The 23,857-nt window shown below is 39.7% G+C and overlaps 1 protein-coding gene across 2 annotated transcripts in view; it reads left to right on the top strand.

Annotated features, from left to right (window-relative positions):
• PDE4D (phosphodiesterase 4D) overlaps window positions 1–23,857 on the top strand; it is a 441,471-nt gene that overhangs the window by 86,402 nt on the left and 331,212 nt on the right. The window lies entirely within an intron of this gene.

The following is a 23,857-nucleotide window of genomic DNA, read 5'->3' as shown; positions in this document are numbered from 1 at the left end:
ACATTAAAAAAATCAACCTTGCACAAGTCAATAAAGAAAATGTATGGTTGTGCTTTCTGGTTAATTTCTTTATGATTTCTGACATCCTAATACAACTAAAATAATGAGTAACTGCAGCTTGCAAAGAATTTTGAAGTCCTTTTAATTCCATGAAATGAACATGAATCATTTGACTATACTAGTTTCATTCCTGATAATCCTTGTAGAGTTCTAATGTTCCAAGTTAATTTTTGGATTATTGTTAACTTTGTTTCCTTACAGGAAAAATGCAAACATTCTCAAGTTTTTGAGAAATCAGAAGAGTTAAGATTCCTGTTTAAGAGAAAAAAATAAAGCACCCACAAAGAAAACTACAATTGGTTGGGTAGCAACCAAGAACGCAACACTTGGGTTGGTACAAAAGGAGGATAATATCGTTCCCCATCCTATCAACCACAGGGAAAGCTTACTTACAGCTTTGAATATTAATCATTTTAAATGCTTAGTTAACTCAATAGGTATAACATACAGTGGAAAAATTACTCTATGACTCAAAAATTTGTTTTAAAAAATCTTTGAAATCGTTAATACTGTCTTATAAACCCCACGGCACGTTTAAGCATACTTGCTGCCCTGTTCTCTAGAATGATACGAAAATGAAATGACTGACGACCTGCAGCTTAGAAGTAAATTTTCCTGGCACAGCTGTAGACCCCCTTTAGGTACTAAAAGGCTGCTTTTTGGGCTGCAAGCACCTATTGCCAACTCATGTTGAGCTTCTCATCTACCAGCACTCCCAAGTCCTTCTTAGGGCTGCGCCATTCTCCACCCAGCCTGTACCTGTGCTTGGGATTGCCCCGACCCATGTGCAGGACCTTGTACTTGGCCTTGTTGATCTTTATGAGGTTCACATGGGCCCACTCCTCAAGCCTTTCAAGATCCCACTGGATGGCATCCTTTCCCTCCAGCATGTTGACTGCACCACACAGCTTGGTGTCATGAGCAAACTTGCTGAGGGTGCACTCAATCCCGCTGTGCATGTTGCCGATGGAAGTGTTAAATAGCCCGAGTCCCAATACTGACTACTGAGGAGCAGCACTAGTCACTGTCTCTGCTTGGACATTGACCCATTGACATATCTCCAATACTTTCCAATTCAAATGTATGCTATTGCAGTGATTACAATAAAAAGAGACTGTATGGACCAGGAATGTCTACATTTTTGGATTGGCTAAGATATATATGTCTGCTGTTCTGAGTTTGAGTTTGGAATAACATCAATGCTTTATTGAAAGTCACCTTTGTCTGATGGTTTTCTGGCTGTAGTATCATGACTGTGATAAGGAGAGTCAGTAAGAGAAAGAGATTTTTCTAAAAATATGCACACGTCTTTCCAGCTTTGTCATGCACATCATGCACAGACGGGCATGTTTGCCTGAACCACAAAATTTCTAGGTTGGTGAAAGTGGACCATTTGTGTTATAGAGCCTAGATAAGGAAAAAGAAAAAGGAAAGTCAATTATTACTGTAACCAGGTTACAAGGCACAGCATTACTACACCCAGTGCAGCAGCTTTACTGCTAATTCATAAATATGTAACATAGACCAGTTTGATGTAGGCCCTGACACCGCGTTTTGCTGTGGAGAAGTAGCTCACAACCAATAAAACATGATGTGAAACAAATTAAGCAGTCTCTAATAATTTGCCAGTGTCTGTTCCTTTTGTATCAAATCTCATTGTTATCTCTGGTTGAAAGAGAAAGCAGAGACCCGTTTCCTTAGCTAACAAATGCTCAGGCATCTTCGTAGCTGTGGAGTACTGGAAATAACTGATTTTTCTTTAGCCTGCAGACGCATACGTATGGAAACATTTGCATGCAGCAAACCAAAATAATTTAGAACAGCTATACCAGAGATGGACCGACCCCATGCAGTAGTGCCAATACTTGGGCATAAAGCCTGATTGTGGGGTTTGGTTGGGTTTTTTTATATTGTATGCACATACATACCGTGGTTTAGAGCCTATTTTGCACAACTTCTAATACCACTGCCGTCTGGTGACCTTTGTCTAAACACAGGCAAGAAATTCATGGCTCAGAAATTCCTACTAGTTAAATTCCTTCTGGTTTTGGTGGTGGTTGTTTTTTTTTGTTCCTTCCCTCTGAAAGACCTGAAAACAAGAGAATGCCTCATAGTTTAATGGTATGCAATTAGTCTAAAGTAATGTTTATCCACTTTCCATTATATGTCACATGAGTGGGTATTTGAGGACTACAGTATTATTTCAATATGATTTATGAGTGTTTTTTGTGAAGTTGGCCAAATGGGTTATGTGCCATGCTGATTTTTTTTTTATTTTTATCAAAGGTAGGCAATACATGGGGTTGAAAATTCAGACCTACGAATAAACAATGCTATTTAGTGCTAAATTGTCCTGATTGCTACTGGGACAGAGTTGGTTTTTCTTTTTAGCAGCTAGCACGGCTCTGCATTTTGGATTTAGTATTGGATTTGTTGCGAGAAGAATGTTGATAACACACTGATGTTTGTGGTTCATGCTGAGACATCCAGGACCTTTCAGCTTCCCGTGTTTTGCCTGTGTGTGGGAGCACAACAGGCTTATGGGGAGCATGGCTGGGACAAAGGGCCCACAACTCCTCTTGTGATTCGAACTTGGACTTGGGATTAAGAGCCAGATTCCGTATCATGCAGCGTCATGCCTAGTGTATAGATAAGGGTTGACTGGGAAGTTGGGGAATTCTTTTCACTGTGACTCTCTCAGTCTCTCAGAGTTCTATCTCTCATTCTCTTTTGGGCCTTTCACTCATCTGGGGTTGTGGTATTGGGACCTACCTGTTTTGGGATCACTTACTTGGACAGGATAGGCATCGGTCACTGGGTGGTGAGCAATTACACTGTGCATCACTGGTTTGTATATATTAATATAATATTTATATATATATTCATTTATTATTATTATTTTATCACTATTACTTTCCATTTTATATTATTATTGTTATTAATTGTTCTTATCTCAACCACTGAGTCTCCCCTTTTCCCCTTTAATTCTCTTCCTCATCCCCCGAGGGTGGATAGGGTGAGTGAGTGGCTGCCTGGGGTTTAGTGCCGGCTGGGTTAAACCACTACATAAATATTTATAACGTCGGAACAATTTTTGGAGCTGTGATAATAGAAATAGTTGGAATTGCAGAGTAGCATTATCTGAAACTAAAGCATAAAGCTGTATAAAAAAGACTAACTTAATTTTTTTAATAAACTGCTTAGGAATATGCTAGTTCTTCTTACAGCTGTTATTGTTATATTATTCAGTCTTCTAGCTAAAAACTTGTACTTTTTTAAACATATTTTTGCATTGTAACTGATTCTTCAAATTTGAATGTAGGGTAGGTAGCAAAACTTTACAAGTCTTTTTACACCTTAAAAGTGGTGATTTTCCTGAGTTAAGAAGGAAAAATGCAAAATAAAGCTGGTATAAGAATCCTTTTAAAGTGTCTGTGACTACAGGTGGCTAATGATGTGTAAGCTTTAAATCTAGGAAAATGTTTTGACTAGAACCTTTTGTAGAAGTGAGTTCAGTATGGTAATTAATGTTGTTAGATGAACTCTGACATCTTTTAGGGTGCTAAAATGTACATGTGTGTCTGTAGAGATAATTAAGGGTTTTTCTTCTGTTTGTTCACTTTGTAGGTAAGTACCATTTATGAAGAAGTACATAGTTTGGTAAGTGTTTGCATTGTACCCTTCTATGAATTCATATGTCCAGTGAGTATGCACAAAATCTTTTAACATCTTGACGTTTTTAACGCATCAGGAATTACTACATGTGTAATGAAATCTTTCTGCTATGTTGTCTGTATTTTGGATGAGATCTGTAGGAATAAGTCAAAAAGTGTACTCTTGTCCTCTTCCCTGACATGTGCTGCTTTAGATGAGTGCAAACCTAGGCAATATTCATGGCACTTCTGTGGAACTTTTGGGTGTTAAGAACTCGAGTAAGAAAACATACAGATTATTTAATTGCGTTGTTTTCAACTAGGGATGATATTGGCAGGTCACTGACTTTACTGCAAATCTGAAGTCAGATGAATTGCCTTGAATGCTACCATTTAAAAAAATAAATTGCAGACGTACATCAATATTCATAGCAAAAATCAATAAATTTACAATGAGTTTCTGTAGTCTTTCCTCCGAAGATCTTGAAGCTTGTATGGAAAGAAAATTTTTAAGGAACATACCTATGACAGAATACGAGCTATTTACCCAGTAGTTGCATGGTCTTCAGTGGAAAAATATGGCATTAAAGATTGGCTGGAATGTGCAGAAATCAATATTCTGACCTCTAGCGATGTGTTCCAGCAAGTTGTATCAAGGGCTCTTTTACAGAAGATAGAGTATCACTGTCTAACAGTCAAGGCTACTAATGTCTTATTCGAAAGTTTAAAATATACATTTGAGTTAACAGATGCTATCATAGAATCATAGAATGGTTTGTCTCGGAAGGGACCTCAAAGATCATCTAGTTCCAACCCCCCTGCCATGGGCAGGGACACCTTCCACTACACCAGGTTGCGCAAAGCCTCATCCAGCCTGGCCTTGAACACTTCCAGGGATGGGGCATCCACAGCTTCTCAGGGCAACCTGTTCCACTGACTCACTACCCTCAGAGTGAGAAATTTCTTCTTTATATCTAATCTAAATCTGCCCTCTTTCAGTTTAAAGCCATTGCCCCTTGTCCTATCACCATATACTCTTGTAAAAAGTCCCTCTCCAGCTTTTCTGTAGGCCCCCTTGAAGTACTGGAAGGCTGCTATAAGATCACCCCGGAGCCTTCTCTTCTTCAGGCTGAACAGCCCCAACTCTCTCAGCCTGTCTTTATAGGAGGGATGCTCCAGTCCTTGGATCATCTTCGTGACCCTCTTCTGGGCTTGCTCCGACAGCTCCATGTCCTTCTTGTGTTGGGGACTCCACAGCTGAATGCAGTATTCCAGGTGGGGTCTCATAAGAGCAGAGTAGAGGGGCAGAATCACCTCCCTCGACCAGCTGGCCACGTTTCTTTGGATGCAGCCCAGGACACGAGTGGCTTTCTGGGCTGCCAGTGCACATTGCTGGCTCATGTTGAGCTTCTCATCCACCAGCACTCCCAAGTCCTTTTCCTCAGGGCTGCTCTCAATCATTCTTCGCCCAGCCTGTACTTGTGCTTGGGATTGCCCCGACCCACGTGCAGGACTTTGCACTTAACCTTGTTGAACTTCATGAGGTTCTCACAGGCCCACCTCTCCAGCCTGTCAAGGTCCCTCTGGATTGCATCCCTTCCCTCCAGTGTGTCCACAACACCACACAGCTTGGTGTCATCTGCAAACTTGCTGAGGGTGCACTTGATCCCACTGTCCATGTTACCACCAAAGATGTTAAATAGCACTGGCCCCAGTACTGACCCTTGAGGAACACCACTCATCACTGGCCTCCACTTGGACATCAAGTTGTTGACCACAACTCTTTGAGTGCGACCATCCAGCCAATTCCTTATTTACTGACTGGTCCATCCATCAAATCCATGTCTCTCCATTTTAGAGATAAGGATGTCATGTAGAACAGTATCAAATGTGTTGGACACGTCCAGGTAGATGATGTCAGTTGCTCTTCCCTTATTCATCAATGCTGTAACCCCATCATAGAAGACCACCAAATTAGTCAGGCAGGATTTGCCCTCAGTGAAGCCATGTTGGCTGTCACCAATCACCTCCTTATTTTCCATGTGCCTTCGCATAGTCGCCAGAAGGATCTGCTGCATGATCTTGCCCAGCACGGAGGTGAGACTGACTGGCCTGTAGTTCCCTGGGTCTTCTTTTTTTCCCTTTTTAAAGATGGGATCAATGTTTCCCCTTTTCCAGTCAGTGGGAACTTCAGCAGACTGCCACAACTTCTTGAATATGATGGATAGAGGCTTAGCAAATTCATCCACCAGTTCCCTCAGGACCTGTGGAGGCATCTGATCAGGTCCCATGGACTTGTGCACCTTCAGGTTTCTTAGATGATCTTGAACCTGATTTTCTCCTACAGTGGGCGGTTCTTCATTCTCCCAGTCCCTGCCTTTGCCTTCTGTGACTTGGGCTGTGCAGCTGGAGCTCTTGCCAGTGAAGATTGAGGCAAAGAAGTCATTGAGAACCTCAGCCTTCTCCATATCCCAGGTAACCAGGTCCCCCGTTTCCTTCCGGAGAGGGCCTACGTATTCCCTAGATCTCTTTTTATCACTGACATATCTATAGAAGTTTTTCTTGTTGCCCTTGATGTCCCTGGCCAGATTTAACTCTATCAGGGCTTTAGCTTTCCTAACCTGATCTCTGGTTGCTCGGACTATTTCTTTGTGTTCTTCCCAGGCTACCTGTCCTTGCTTCCTTCCTCTGTAGGCCTTTTTGTGTCCGAGTTGGTCCAGGAGCCCCCTGTTCACCAGGCCTCCTGGTGTTCCTACCTGACTTTCTCTTTGTTGGGATGTACCGCTTCCGAGCTTGGAGGAGGTGATCCTTGAATATTATCCAGTTCTCTTGGGCCCCTCTTCCCTCCAGGGCTTCATCCCATTGTACTCTAGCAAGGACATCCCTGAAGAGGCCGAAGTCTGCTCTCCTGAAATCCAGGGTAGTGAGCTTGCTGTGCGCCCTCCTTGCTTCCCTAAGTATCTTAAACTCCACCATTTCATGGTCACTGCAGTCAAGGCTGCCCTTGAGTGTCACGTTTGCCACCAGCCCCTACTTTTTGGTGAGAACAAGTTCCTGCAAAGCACCTCTCCTCGTTGGTTCCTTTACAACTTGGAGAAGGAAGTTATCATCCATGCATTCCGGAACCTCCTGGATTGCCTATGCCCTGCTGTGTTGTTCTTCCAACAGATATCGGGGTGGTTGAAGTCCCCCATGAGGACCAGGGCTCGTGAACGTGAGGCAGCTCCTATCTGTCTGTAGAGGGCCTCATCCACTCAGTCTTCCTGGTCAGGTGGTCTGTAGCAGACCCCCACTACTATGTCCCTTGTCTCTGCCCTCCCTTTAATCCTGACCCATAAGCTCTCAGCTGGATCCTCATCCGTCCCCAGGTGCAGCTCCATGCACTATAAACCACTGCAATATTCGTGGATGGTTTGAAGCTGTTAAATATATGTAATTTTATAATTCCTATGACTATGAGTGAACTAAAGCATAGATCCAATGATATCTTTAAATACATTGTGACCCAAATGATACACAGAAATCTTGTAAAATGATGAAATTTCATAGTCTTTACCAACTGCAATACCTGCAGACCTGAGTGAAAGCTGAAACACTCCGCATACCACAAAGCAGCAACCTTTACATTTCAGTAACTTTGATTAATCATTCTTTGGCTCTTTGTAGGTACATGAGCTGCTTAAACATTCGTACAAATCAGTAGTATTTCGTCAGATATTACATTTCCAGTTCATATTAGGAAACAGAGAGAAAATGGAGAAAACTTGCTAGGTGCAAGACTGAAAATGGTAATTTACATCTCATTTACAACTGATGTATGTCTGAATATGCACATCCTGCCTTAGGAAGCACCAACACATTCAGAGACCCACAGATGTGCATTAACTGTACTGTATATGTTTGTACTGGATATTAACTGTACTGGATATGTTTGTCTGTGTTGAAGATTCGAATCACTACAGGGCAAGCTCGCTTTTGTTGGTTGGTTGTTGTTACCCTCCCCACATTCACTCTGGACAAGATTCCTGGACTTTTACTGCAGAGCAGGTTCCATGTTAGAAATTCACACACACGGTCATCCCTCAGGAACTCGTTTCTGTGCCCATGTCTTCAAACCATGACATGCTGTCCCTGGAAAGTGGGAGGAGGAGACTATATTCAGATAACTTAGAGTGTTCCAGGTTTAATATAGAGGAAGATCGGAAAATTCACTTCACCCAACATAGATATTAGGGACTTTTCTACTAAGAAGTTGTCAATCTCCAGAATGATGGTACATGATAAAACAGACATTAACCAGTGATTTCTGCAGTGCAACTGTAGACATTCTCAGTGTTTGTCAGGACTTTGCTCAAGGGGATTGTTGTCTTTAAAGACCTCTTAAGCTGTATCTTAGCTAGGAAATAAGGTATCGTAATGGGGGAGTTACTGCAGTGTGAAGCAGTCAGTATTGAGAAACCAGTATCTACATTGCCTATGTTTCAGGGGTTTTACTTCAGATTAACCCCAGTTAGGTACTAATGACCACAGAGCCCTGTGTACATAGTCCTGGTACATACCTTCTGGTTTAACTTCATTTGCATTTTGTTTGCATGCCAGGACTTCTCCACTGTGCAAAACAAACTGGTAAAGGTGGACCAACTTCAAAATGCACTCCTGAGCCAAACTGAAATAAAAATATAGATTCATCCTTGAACTGTGAGCATATAACCAGCTTTTGTTGTTGCTATTTTTGCTAACCTGTTTTACAGAAAGAGAATATGTTTATGTTCTTCACAGACCACTACCATAACACAGGTCTTATCTTGAAAAACTCTGAAATGAATGAAAAATTGTGCTTATTTCAGAAATGTAAAATTAATTTGGTCAGCTATATATAAAAATGGGTTGTGTTTCATTTTAAGATAGCTGTTGTCACTCTGACCAGCCATATGAACCAGTTAACTAAATAAGCCATTTCATCTTTTGCAGTTCCAATTACAAATTTCTTCATAACTCGTATTTTGTTTCTTATGTGGAAAAAACAGATGGGGTTTATAGTATAAGAAAGCAAATATATTGCTTGTAAATCCTCCTACTTTAACAATATTTGTTTCCTATTAGGCAAACTGGAGTTGTTTTCACTACTGTATTATTTTGTCATCATCATAGTTGGCAGTTCAGGTTTTCCATTATCAGTAGAAACAATACGTTTTACTCTAAATTATGCAATCTGTTTTATTAATAATTTATCAATAATTTTATTAATAATTAAATGTTGGTCGTTTAGGCAGGAAAAAAACCCAAACAGCTGGAGAAGTCTTTAAACTAGAAGTTGCATTTTGACAAGCATCATTTATAGTAAGAATTTACTAATGTAGTTGTTTTGGTTGCTTTTTCTGAAGTTCTATGGTGCAGCTCTTGCAGTCAGCATGGAATTAAAATGAAAGGAGATGTGTTTACCAATTTATTCAGTCCCTGCAGAGTTGCTCTGTTTAAAACTCGATGCAAACTTGAAAGGCAAAACATCTTTGCCCACTTCTGTTAATGGGAATAAATGCACATATGAATAAATCTATTTCAAAATGCTAGTTTTTAAGAATTTACGACATTATTCTTTGCATATGTAACAGCACGGAGATGACCTAAGGTCAGCACAAAATTTGAGTACGTTTTAATTTGTGTCACTAGTCAGAACAGGACTTGCAAATATGTCTAAATTTCATAATTATCCAATGGAATTCAAATATATACTTGAGCTATTGGGATAAAAGACTATGTTGCAAGAATATGCACCAGTATTTTTCTGAACTAAAATGAGCCAGTGTATAATAATCTTACTTTAACAAGGAAATAGAGGCTTAAATCACTGTATCATTACTAGAACAGTCTTCTAGACTAATTTTAAAGTTTATCAGGAAGAAAGGAAAGAACTGTAAGATGATATGTAGGACATGTTAGATAATATAGCTACTGTGAAAATAAGAATTGTGGTTTTCTATAACAAATTTCCAATCAAGGACAGCCAGAAATGAGTCCAGAATTATACAATAGAGCCAATTACATTAAAATAATGTGATGTAGTTCAGTGCCTTGTTTTGTGCCACAAAATTAAGAGAACATAAAATGAACTGCCAAATAGTACAAATGTTGCTTTGCACAATGTTATGTTGTCAAGTTGGTAAAGGAAAAGCTGGAAAAGATACATAATATAGAGAGGCATTTGTAGGCTGAGATCAATAGTAAGAAGAACTAGCATGCAGAAACATGAGTACAAATTTTATATCCCAGAAATTCATTCATTATCTAGGACACTGGAAGGGAAATAATGCCCTCTGGGGAAAAAAAAACCACAACCAACTGTTTGGAAGAGATTACAGAGACTAGTATTGCCTGAACTCATGTGTTTTAATCTATAACTACAGTGTTACCACCAAGCTTTTACGTTATTCTATATGTTGTGAGTAGGATAATCCAAAACTCTGAATTTTCTTGATGTAGCCCCCATATTGGGGGTGAGGGGAAAGTATACAAATAGAACACTTATTTTAGCTAATTTTTACAAAGATTCTGTCAAGTGCATGTTATAGTTTACTGCTTTCTGAACACGTCAGTGTATAAGAACTTAAGGTAAAGTTTGAGGGACATTTACTTTGTGAATTAAAATTGTATGCATTTAAAATGCAGCTGGATACAGATCCAAGAAAGCCAGACAATGTAAGTCTTGTTTGGTTTATCATTTCTGCTGTTCTTTAACATAAGAAACAGTTAATCTTGAAGCTACAGTGAGCATATAGCTGCCACAAGTGTAAAGGTGAACGTGTATTCAGTCCTGCATAGGGAAGACAGAGCTGTGATTTTCTGTCTCGTCACTAGGTGTCATAATTATTCTCAAGAATGTAGCTGGTAGACATTTGGAAAGCTCTCCAATATTTCACTGAGTATTTGAAATGTAATTAGTTAACATCAGTTGCAAAGAACAGTAAAGGCCTCTTCCCTTCTTTAAAGAAAAGTATAGAATCATAGAATGGTTTGAGTCAGAAAGGACTTTAAAGATCATCTGGTTCCAAACCTTCTGCCATGGGCAGGGACACCTGCCACTATATCAAGTTGCTTAAAGCTCCATCCAATTTGGCCTTGAACACTTCCAGGGATGGGGCATCCACAACTTCTCGGGGCAACCTGTTCCAGTGCCTCACCACCCTCAGAGTGAAGATTTTCTTCCGTATATCTAATCTAAATCTCCCCTCTTTCAGTTTAAAGCCATTGCCCCTTGTCCTATCGCTACACGCCCTTATAGAAAGTCCCTCTCCAGCTTTCCTGTAGTCCCCCTTTAAGTACTGGAAGGCTGCTATAAGATCACCCCAGAGCATTCTCTTCTCCAGGCTGAAAAGCCCCAACTTTCAGCCTGTCTTCATAGGAGAGGTGCTACAGCCTTGTCTTCCATCTTTGTGGCCCTCCTCTGGACTTATTCCAACAGCTCCAGGTCCTTCTTGTGTTGAGGACTCTGGAGTGGAATACAGTATTCCAGATGGGGTCTCAGGAGGGCAGAGTAGAGGGGCAGAATCACCTCCCTCAACCTGCTGGCCACGCTTAGAATCATAGAATCATAGAATCATAGAATCGTTAGGGCTGGAAGGGACCTTCAAAGGTCATCTAGTCCAACCCCCCTGCAAGGAACAGGGATATCTCCAACTAGATCAGGTTGCTCAGGGCCTCATCCAACCGGGCCTTGAACGTCTCCAGGGATGGAGCATCCACCACCTCTCTGGGCAACCTGTTCCAGTGTTCTACAACTCTCATGGTAAAAAATTTTTTCCTAATATCCAACCTGAATCTACCTCCCTCTATTTTAAAACCATTACCCCTTGTCCTATCACAACTGGCCCTCCTGAACAGCCTCTCCCCATCTTTCTTGTAGGCCCCCTTGAGGTACTGGAAGACCGCTATAAGGTCACCCCGGAGCCTCCTCTTCTCCAGGCTGAACAGCCCCAACTCTTTCAGCCTGTCCTCATAGGAAAGGTGCTCCAGCCCTCTTATCATCTTCGTGGCCCTCCTCTGGACCCTCTCCAACTGGTCCATGTCCTTCTTATGTTGGGGACTCCAGAACTGGACGCAATACTCCAAGTGAGGTCTCACGAGGGCAGAGTAGAGGGGGAGAATCACCTCCCTTGACCTGCTGGCCACGCTCCTCTTGATGCAGCCCAGGATGCGGTTGGCCTTCTGGGCCGCAAGAGCACATTGCCGGCTCATATTGAGCTTCTCGTCCACCAGTACTCCCAAGTCCTTCTCCTCAGGGCTGCTCACGATCCATTCTCCGCCCAGTCTGTATTTGTGCCTGGGATTGCCATGACCCAGATGTAGGACCTTGCACTTGGCCTGGTTAAACTTCATGAGGTTGGTACGGGCCCACCTCTCCAGCCTGTCGAGGTCCCTCTGGATGGCATCCCTCCCTTCCAGCGTGTCAACGGCACCACACAGCTTGGTGTCATCGGCGAACTTGCTGAGGGTGCACTCCATGCCACTGTCCACGTCACCGACAAAGATGTTGATCTGCTTCTTTTGATGCAGATGAGGTCTTGGATGAAATGTGTTGGATGATTTGTTTTATTGGTCATGATTTTCTGCCTGTTTGTGCTCTATGCCCGGACAGCAGGAATGAAGACTGCGCATTCACCTTGCTCTAGCCACTTCACACTGAACAGGTGAAGCTGTCTGGAAAAAGGAGAGTTTCTGTCATCACAGAAGATGAGAGCAGCTAAAGATGAGTGGGACAGAGGAGAGGTTGTGAAACAAAGAAATAAGAAGCCCATGACATCAGGAGAGCGAGACACACATTCTGAATAAAACAAGAAGTGCGATGTGTGTCCAGACCAGAGCAATGGGAGAAAGGCTCTTCCTAGATGTGTATTTTTGGCAGAAGCTCAGGAGATTTATGATTGGACTGAGGGCGAGCTCTAAGGGAAGAACCCACCCTGTGGAGAGGGTCAGCAATATAGATGAAAAGTCATCTTTGTTGATTAAAAGTCATTTTGGTGTATCCGATGTGCCTATCTCAAAGATAAAGTACAGGGAGAGTGCTCTCAAAACCGTGCTTGAGTTGGTCTCATGACCAGCCTGTGCTACCTGACTCCATCCTCTTAAGGATGTGCAAAGGGCACCTACTTCAAATATTCCCAAGGCACTCGTTGCTAGAGCTAAGCTTTTCTATTTTCTCATTGACTGTTCTAGTCTTTTTGTCTTAGAGTGTGTAGATAGAAGTTACAAATAGTTGCAGGTTAATCTTGCGTCTTGTATTCTTGCTTGATGTATGGAAAATTCATGAGGAAATAAGTTGGTTCTGAAGGACAAATATTGTTTGCCTGACATTACTATAAAAAAGGGAACAATTTCTATTTTCAAAGCCATAGTTCATGTAAGCAATTTAGGAGATATTTATAGTCTATTGTTTCCTGAATAAGGAAGATTCAGTCATACATTAGAAAAGCAAATTCTTAGAATGCTTAAAACTCTATTTTCATCTTTCTTAAGTATATTTATTCCTATTCTTTCACTAGTTAAACCTCTCATGGAGCTTTTCTGAAAATCAGACAGCTAATGCATATGTTCATAAGTTAAAGGCACACATGGACTGCTTGATATACTAAGATCTCATTTAAAATAACTGACATAGAGATTTTACATGCTATAATATTAGTTTTACCTTCTAAACTCTATGGTAAAAAGCTGTGATTTTCAAAATGATTTTATAGTTAGCAGATGCAAATGGGATCTCAGAAAGCTATTTCAATATGAAAAAAATATCATAAGTGGTTCCAATGAAAAATTTGTTGCTTTCAAGTTTCTTTAAGGTATCCTTTCTGAATAGACTTCAGGATAAAATGTGTGCAACAGCTTGTTGAGCTGATTACATTAAATTAGTTGGATAGCAGCATTTCTAGTATTTTGCAGCCATGTTTTTGAATTCTTTGGAGAAATCCATCCATGCAGGATGTACTGTATGTTTAAAAATCTTTTAATATTTTGTGTGTATTACCGTTTATTATATACATAAAAAAGTAATTTTGCACTTCTAAAATGTTTCTTATCTTAAATGTATGCACTCTTTAAATACGTGCACAGTTATTTTATATACTATAGAAAAGCATAGTTATTTTATAAGTTTCTTCACTTGTTATTGGTTGCAATGTAGATCATTTTAAGAGATTTGTAACTTGGAGATGAAAGGAATATCAATTCTATCTTCGCAAAAACAAGTACAGACAGAATTTTCCTTCTGAAACTGAAGTGAATTTTCATAGTGAAACTGATTCATGTTGTGACAAATCAGAGATTCAGGTTCATGACTTTGGCTAAATTAATTAGTGTGATTATTTTAGATAACAGGTTGAACAGAGAAAAGGTTGGAGTGGGGAATGTGAGTTCTAAATCCTGGACTAGGTCAGGCTTTGACCTGACCAGCAGCCTGCATTCTGGACCGGGGGTCCCTCAGTAGTTCCCGAGAGAAGTTTCCCTCTCTATAATCAATTATTCAATGGACCAGAGATGCTGGTAAAAGACTCAGAGTTTCTTACCGCTGTTGTTTGCCTTCGGTTAATTGCCCTTTCTACTGAGCTCATGAGTGCTTGAAACGCTCCTTGGAATTGGCGAAGCTTTTTATAGTTGTGGGATACAGGCCACTGTCACTATTTTGCTCTGGTGGTTGCCATCAGCATCTTTCAAACCTATCAATAATAACAAAGTGAGTTTGGAATATAGCCATGGTTTTTCTTTTCTTTTCTTAAATTGCTGTCTTGCTTTTTGAGACTGGTTTTTTATAGTGTCCTTGATAAATTCTTCACTTACTGATGTCTTGAAATGAATTTCATTCCAGCATGCATCATTCCTCCTTATAGTGCTTGCTATAAATAGGAAATCTAGAGCTCTGCAGACTGACAAACGAAGTCAAAACTAGCCCTTTGTTGTCATATTAATGACGAACATACCAGCATTGTTCTTACTACGTTCAGGCTGGCCTTGGAGGTTTGTCATGTATCTGACATAGCTTAGCTAATTATAAGCTATAGTCCTTTAAGCCGTGAAAGCCCGTGGCACTGAATGAACAAAAAGAGATTTAGGTTCTTAGGGATTATGAGCATGAAAATGCATTATCGGTAGGAACCTTTTTAAATCAGCATTGTTCTTTCTTGTTAGAATCAGCAGTTAGAAATAACGTGTCTTTCAAAACAATTGGATTTGCATAGCTGGAGTTGAAACAGCCATGTTTGTTCTTAATAACTATATTTATTGAACTTAAAATTAGGCAAGATGTCTGTATTTTCGTAAGACAGGCATTTAGTTACATTTCACAGGAGGAAATTGCAACATATCTAGTGCTGGCCTCTCCCCCAGCTTGCATGTACCTCAAAAGGCAATTCCAAAACCTCATACATTTCTGTTAGCAAATCCTTAGCACAACAGCACCGGACGTTCTTTATCCATGATCCAGAGTGCCCAGTTTGCATAAGAACAATCAAATATGCAAGTGTCAGGAGACAGTGAAAGGAAACTTCTGTCTTTTAGAAATGGATGGGGTACAGAGAAATCTTTTAGAAATGGATGGGATCCTGACTTTTCCATATCTCTGTATATCATTCTCAGTAATCCAATACTAGATTCAATCAGTCAGGTCACTCAAGCAAATCACCAAACAGTGATGTGCACATCACTAGTGAAATGTACTATTACCAAAGATCTCTTGGATTTATTGGTTTGAGGACCATAAATGATGCTGAAAGCTAGCCCTACAGAAATGAGGTAGCAGCAGACATTATCAGGGAGATGAGATGCAGCAAAGGAGCTGCTACAGTAATGCTGGTTCAGGTGTTGGGTTGGAGGTCTTCACATACATATGATGGTACCACAGGATGGTGTGGGGGGAAAAGGAAATGTCACGTTATGACACAAGGTCAGGTCAACAGAGATCAGGGAGCAATTTGACCAGTCTACCGGCTTCCCAAGAAAGACGAGACCCTTGTACCCAACCCACCTGCCCCCCCCCGGGCAGCCCGCTAAGTTGGAGGGTGTTTGCCTAACCTGTTCAGAGACCTTGTGGGCAGCACAATGAGCCAAATCCCTTATATTCTCCATATCAATTATGGAGTTTCCAGAAACTTATATTATATATATATATATATGATAAATTTTATTACATATGCTCGTGACAGGATACAGGTTCGAAGACAGCCGGTGATAGGGACTGACTGCGAAAACAGATTTGATCTGGAATAATATAAAACCAGAACTGATCAGTGATAATACTCAATAGCTAGCAAGATGTTAGTAAGTAAATGCGCATAACACGGAGCACTTACCCAATAGGCGTCCCTATAGGGGTGAGAAGAGAGGTCCAGCCCGTCGACTGATCCCAAACATTTCGATGGAGGGCTTCTTCCCAACGTTCCCTTCTCTTTTGCCATTTTATACTATTTCTTTACTTTTAGGTGGAGCTTGAGTGATTTTAGTCATACGTAGCTTTTGCGCAGCCCGGAGGTGGGTAGCTTTTGAGGTGGAGGTGTATTTTGGTATTATATTGACGTTGTAATGAGCGAAGTTCATCTTCAGAACATGATTTCACCATCATTGCTGAGACAGTAGTTGCAATCCATCTTCCTTGATAGTAAATATGTGGTTCTCTTCACCGGATGTTCTTTATCCATGATAACAGGGATGAGCTGTGGTACCTCGGTACTGCTCTGTTCCCCACATCACGCATATTGTGCACTCCGTCCGACTAGATGCAGGCCTTTTCTGTTCCAAGTGCGTTCTGTTCCTGGGACTAGCAACTGTGTCTTATCTCAAGGCTGCTCTAATATTACAGCTCATGTTAAGACATAAGCTAAACTTTGGGGGATAACATTCTCCCATTCCCCCCCAATTTCTGTTATTTTTCCACAGGAAAGATGCTTGTTTCCTCTTAATCTTCAGGTATTGGGAAGTGAGGAATAGTGGGAGGTGACAGAGGCAACTTAAAATCATGTAAAAAAGCAAGAAAACGCTTTACGTTGTTATTACAACATTTACGTTGCTTCCAGGTGGTACCAACAGATGATGTTCATCTATTGCTATTCAAACAAACAAAAAAATCTTGATGTCAGATGGGGACCATGGAGTAAGATATCAAAGAAAAATCTAAAGTCTCCTAAATTCTGAAAAAGCTCAAGCAGGTGTTTGCATTTTGATCTAAGAAAGAAAGGCAATACTAGTAGGAAACAGTGAATTTAAGTTGTTAACAGAGTAGCAATTCACTGAACTAGGACTGAGATGGGAATCCTGCCAATCCTGTGCTTTCAAAGCACCTTATTAAGTTTCTTCTGAAAGCATTCTTGATACTGAACATTTAATGACGTGCCATACTGCCTCTTTGAGAGACCTAGCACACAGATGATGTTGGCATGTGACTATCAAAACAAGCCATCAAATTTGCAGCTAGATTTTGTGGTGAATTAATGTGGGGTTTTTTGTTTCCGTTTTGGTGTTCTGTGATATAAAACATTTTGGAAGCAAAGCCTGAAGCTAAGCTGAGGGTTTCGCCTGAAGAACAAAATAAATCAGTCATTTTATTCTCTCAAGATACCTCCTTTTTGTTACTTAATTTCTTAGCAGCTTACTGGAAAGGCTAACAATGAAGGAAGTTTAAGCAAAATAAAATGAGACAAGAAAGCATATGGCCAATGTATATTGTAAAAAATTACCATTACAATTGTAAATTGTAACCAATATTGTAGATTCCTACACTGAGGGCTATATACTCCCTTCTTTTAGAAATGAATGTTTAATAAGGTGTTAATATTGGAGCTTGCTAATCTCGGTTATGATTATCAGGAAGCTATCAAAATTTTACCAGGGAAGAAATAATGACAGTGCATTCATGGATAGTCTACAACTGAAAAGGTCGTGTAAAAGCCTTATAGACTAGTCTTTTTATAGTAAAATATTAGTTTCTTTGTTTCTCTAGATGTAAATTCATAAATGTAAACCCTTCTTCTGTAAAAAGTGCTACAGTAATAGCCTCTGTTATTTCGTAAGCATTACTGTGAGTTTCTTTCCCTATAATACTGTATATATAATGTCAAAAAGGATAATTATCACAAGTTTGACAAAGTGATTCCCTAGAGTAAGTTTTACTCTAATTCTTGTTGTTATTTTAAGTGAACGTAGATACTGAAATGTATTTTTCCAATTTTTCTGTACAGTTTTAGTCATGGATTGACCAACAGGACGACACTGTTCTCTGTCTATAGATTTCTTCCTAAAGAAACTGTCATTACATCAGTTAACTTTTTCCAAAAGACTTTGTATGAAATGTAGTGTTGTACATAGAGAACTGTTGATGGAAATATTTAGTGTTGGTCTGTTTTGCATACAATATGCTGCAGTGTTATAAGTACTGCGCATGCCTAGTGATGATGTCTGATATCCTCAGAATTGAGGAGAGAATAACAAGTCTGTCTGGAAAAGGGGAAAAGGAAATGAGAAATACATGTATCTCTGTGGGAGTCTAATGGAGAGGCAAAAGAAAATAATTTGTGCTTTCACTGGGCAAGAGTAGGGTCCTGGATATCCAGATCTCGCTGGAAAATGAGAATTGTCTTTTGGAGGGAGAACAGATTTTAATGTTTCATCTGTATTCTGGAACAAACCCAAACTCTGTAAATGCATTATCATGAAGTCAGGTGACAGTGAACAGCTAGTCCCTCATGTTTTCCAATATGCAAGTGGTTAAAAGGGTACTTATTTGTGCTTCAGGAAATCCAGGTACCAGTTCTTGCTCTGCATGTGCCAGCATTGAGGCTTTGAAGTGGGTTTCTCACAACACAGCTAACTCCTCTAACAGTGGGTGACTAAGCATTGGGTTCTCTGGAATGGCAACCTAAGTCATAGAATCATAGAATAGTTAGGGTTGGAAGAGACCTCAAAGATGATCTAGTCCCAACGCCCCTGCCACGGGCAGGGACACCTTCCACTACACCAGGTTGCCAAAAGCCTCATCCAGCCTGGCCTTGAACACTTCCAGGGATGGGGCATCCACAGCTTCTCTGGGCAACCTGTTCCACTGCCTCACCACCCTCTGAGTGAAGAATTTCTTCCTTGTATCCAATCTGAATCTCCCCTCTTTCAGTTTGAAGCCATTGCCCCTTCTCCTATCACTACACACCCTTGTAAAAAGTCCTTCTCCAGCTTTCCTGTAGGCCCCCTTTAGGTACTGGAAAGCTGCTATAAGATCACCCCGGAGCCTTCTCTTCTCCAGACTGAACAGCCTCAACTCTCTCAGCCTGTCTTCATAGCAGAGGTGCTTCAGCCCTCGAATCATCTTCGTGGCCCTCCTCTGGACTCATTCCAGCAGCTCCATGTCCTTCTTATGTTGGGGACTCCACAGCTGAATGCAGTATTCCAGGTGGGGTCTGACGAGAGCAGAGTAGAGGGGCAGAATCACCTCCCTCGACCTGCTGGCCACGCTTCTTTGGATGTAGCCCAGGTTACGGTTGGCTTTCTGGGCTGCCAGTGCACATTGCTGGCTCATGTTGAGCTTCTCATCCACCAGCACTCCCAAGTCCTTTTCCTCAGGGCTGCTCTCAATCATTCTTCGCCCAGCCTGTACTTGTGCTTAGGATTGCCCTGACCCACGTGCAGGACCTTGCACTTGACCTGTTGAACTTCATGAGGCTCTCACAGGCCCACCTCTTCAGCTTGTCAAGGTCCCTCTGGATGGCATCCCTTCCCTCCAGTGTGTCCACAACCCCACACAACTTGGTGTCACCTGCAAACTTGCTGAGGGTGCACTCAATCCCACTGCCCATGTCACCAACAAAGATGTCAAATAGCACTGGTCCCAGTACTGACCCGTGAGGAACACCACTCGTCACTGGCCTCCACTTGGGCATCAAGCTGTTGACCACATCTCTTTGAGTGCGACCATCCAGCCAATTCCTTATCCACCGAGTGGTCCATCCATCAAAACCATGTCTTTCCAGTTTAGAGACAAGAATGTCGTGTGGGACAGTATCAAATGCTTTGGATAAGTCCAGGTAGACGATGTCAGTTGCTCTTCCCCCATCCATCAATGCTGTAACCTCATCATAGAAGGCCACCAAATTAGTCAGGCAGAATTTGCCCTTAGTGAAGCCATGTTGAAGTCTTTGTCAAGTCTGCAGACTGACTTAGCATTTCCTTAGTCTGCTTAGCCCTTAACCATCTGCAGGGCAGCAGATCCAATTCTCATTTGACAGAGTACAAAGCAAAATTATTTAATTTCTTTAAAATCCTTTTTAATGCTTGATACATGCCTTCCTTGGCCCCTTCCCTCTGCTCTCCCATCCTAGGCTGGATTAAGGTTTCAAGAATTTAGAATTTACAGAATCAGAACACCACAGGTGTTAAAATGAGGAAAAATCTGCAGTTGATGTCTTACTGTTTCTTCCCCCTCTCCAGCTGAAAGTGCTGTGAATTTTCTCATAGCAGAATGTATATAAAATCTATTGTGCAGTAGTTTTATTTTTGTTATTTTTATTTGTTTTGCTTCTGTATTAGTCATGGTGTTATACAAAGAGTTACAAACAAAATATATGTTTAGAACTTTCTAATACCTCCAATATTTGCAATTTTGAGTTTTCTTAAAGTTCAACAGTGTGAAAGCTCTCTGGATAGCCAAATTCCCGTTTCTGATCAATTCTACTCAATTTTAATTTAATTATATTGCTTAAAGTACCATGTTCCTTCTGCTGACTGTACTTCTCAGAAAGGTTTGGCATCCTTCCAAAACAACTAAACATACAAACTTTATAAAAGCCAGGGTTTGACCCGTCAACAAGGAGATAGCAGCAGAATTTAGTGGGCACATCTGGAAGCTGATGGGGCAGTTGTCACAACACGTATAGCCCTGACAACGCACAATCTGATGAAGTTTTAGCAGACAGTTTTCACTAGGGGTATTATAATTTAATGCTTCCTGAGCAGTGCTCACATCTAGCCCTCAGCTCTGGAGGATGACCAGAGTAGAGACTAATTAATTTTAGTCTATTTTACTCTCTACATACCCAAAATGTTTAAGAATGTGTAGTATTTCTTTACGTTGAAGAGCAGCAAGAAAGGTACTTAGTTCTTTGCAAACAGGAAAGAAAACGTACCCCTTTCTTTGTAAATCCGGTATTGAATTTATTTATTGACGGTATTAATGGCCACATTACAGAAATTAATGTATTTTGTGTCTGTTACTTCTATTATGGTGGCAAATAAATGATGAAGAATTGCCCGCACACATAATAAGCATAGAATCCCTGAATCAAAAGAATTAAAAGTCTGGGGTATCAGTCGACGGGAAAAAAGAGGCAGTGTCATCAAAATGAGTAAAATGTGATGAAATCTATAACTGTAATTGGAAATACATTTACATCTATTAAGTATATTTAGCACTACATGGCCATCTAAAGCGAAGTTAATATTCTTGAAAGCTGCACACCTTAGGAAACAAAATGAGACTCTCTTAAATAGTCCAAGAAATCAACTATTTCATGCAGTGAAATGTTAGTTCATGAAATAAATCCCTGTTTCCCCTACTGTTAGATTTTAAAAGATGTCAGAGAGACTGATTTATTTACAGAATTTTTACAACACATTTCCTAGGCGTAGTTTTTAAAATGGTATACTGGGGCCTTTTGCTTCCGAAAACAGTATTTCTAACGTAACCAGATAATGGAAGTCCATTTATCTCATCCCCAAGTTTAGAGTCAAAACAGACTTATTTAGGAAACAATGTACAAAAAAGTAATTTTTAAAAGAATCTCACTTTATAAATCTGATGAAACACTTAATAGTCTGGTGATATGAACATCCTAGCAGACTGATACAATGCCAAGAAAAACTGAAACAAGAAATATTTTATTACAGATTATAGTAGTCTTTCCATGTAACAGGAAATAAAAATAATAAAAAATCCTACAACCTTTAAAATGGTAGTTTCATTACTATCCCATCCCCTGCTGAATTGGAAAAAGTTGAAGGAACATCTTTATTAGAAACACTTTCTTTCCATTTTTGTTCTTATTTGCCTCTTCAGTTTATTTTTTCCTTTTGAAACTGTTGCAATTCCAGCTAAGCAGCAAGAAAAGATAAAAAGCTTAAGACGCCAAAGCATAAATATTTTAAACAATTGCATTTATTTTAGAAGAATCTGGTCACAGTTTCTTGGAATCAGATGTGAGGTAAATATATCCATTGCTAAATTATACCACCTAAATTTGATTTTTTTATTATTTTTTTTTAAGTTCACAGAATGCATAGCCTGACACGCTAAATCTCAGGAAAATAAATGAGCAAGTTAACATTGTATGTGTTAGTATTGAATATATTATTGTTGTCAGTATGTTTAAGAATGCATTTAAGGACTTTTCGTAAAATGTTGTGTAAATTCTGAAGTAAGCAGGATTGCTTGGTAGATTTTTAATGATACAGGAGTTTTCTGAATCACTACTTGAGAAACTTGAGACAGTGCTGAAAATTCTAATCTAATGACTGAATCATAAGTTTCAATTCAGTGGGAACTGGTCACTTTAACTTTCCCTCAATACAGTGGAAGTGTGAAACTAATAATTAATAAAGGGCCAATAATTAATTAAAACCTGTATCTTAACTGTGAAGAGGGAAGTTTTCCTGAAACAAGGACTGGGTAAAATGTTCATCCGAAGAATATAAATTTGTAAAGTGGGTTATTGAGTCTTGTCATAAGCATTAAAGTTTCTCCAAAGGAGTTTTTAATGCCACTTCTAAAAATGTTGGGGAATTGAAAATGAAATCTCTTGAACTATTGTTTTGAACAATTAGTGTTAAAATCGTTTGTATCAGAACAGCTTAAAGGAAGAATTTCAACACGCATTCAGCTGAGAAAGATGTCATTGGCTCCATAAACTATGATGTAATATGTGTTATCTTATTGAATTGATCCCCTTTGGTAAAGAAATATGTTATCAAAGTAGTAAACATTATTGGTGCTGATTAGCATTCATTACTAACTTGGAAAAGGGCTAAGGAAGAGGTTAATAAATGACCATAAATTATATTGGATCTAATAACTCTGAAATGTAGTGATCAAATTTCTGGAATAGAGATATGTGCATTATACATAATTATACATAATATGTAATTATAAAATACTATATAATTATAAATTTTTATATAATAGAGAAACGTGTTATTGGTTTTGCACCTCATTATTCAGCATCATTAAATCTACTAGGTTATTTAAGCAGTATACTTAAGTAAATAAATCACAGAATCATAGAATGGCATAGGCTGGAAGGCACCTCAGAGATCATCTAATCCAACCTCCCTGTCATGGGCAGAGATGCCTCTCAACTAGACCAGGCTACTCAAGGCACCGTCCAACCTGGCCTTGAACACCTCCAGAGAGGGGGCATAATATATGGCCTTGAACACCTATATATATATATGGCCTTGAACACCTCCAGAGAGGGGGTTTAAATACTTAAACTATTAATTTATTTAAGTAGAATATTCTCATATTCTGTTTTTTAGATGCACTGTGAAATCAGTGCTAAATATTGTGAATTATTCATGTTAGTTTCTTCTCAGAATAATAATATAGGCAAAATTATAAATTTACAAAAAAGGAAATCTTTCAGACACATTAAATTATTGAATGAATGTTTTACAGTTTATCAAGTAGTGTTCTATCTATTTGTAGTTGAAGATAACATCAGATATTTTTTACTTTGCTTCCAGAATCTTACATGATGTGATCTAATCTCATGTAGTCTAATCAAGACTGCTAGATTCAGTTTCAAACAGGTTTTAGTTTATTTTGTAAATTTCATATTTGTGTCTAGTAGTTAGTTCTGTGAATTAGACTTCTGTTTTGGAAGAGTACAATAGATAAATGTGTTTATCTCATTCTATTTCATGAGTACAATTTCATGAGTAGAGAATGAGTAATTACTAAAATAATGTAAGCTGTTTTTTGTGGAGGTATTTTTTTTGCAAATAAACTATTGTGTATTTACTGTCAAAGCTTTGCAGAAAGTTAAACTGTTATCCTATTTCCTGAGCAAGCAGTTAAAACTAGTATGCTGAAAAGTTAAACTGTAAGAAATGGTAGCTTATTCTTCACAGCC

This window comes from Tauraco erythrolophus, chromosome Z (assembly GCF_009769465.1).
Source record: "Tauraco erythrolophus isolate bTauEry1 chromosome Z, bTauEry1.pri, whole genome shotgun sequence".
Classification (NCBI taxonomy): domain Eukaryota; kingdom Metazoa; phylum Chordata; class Aves; order Musophagiformes; family Musophagidae; genus Tauraco; species Tauraco erythrolophus.
This window is presented reverse-complemented; position numbering and strand designations above follow the sequence as displayed.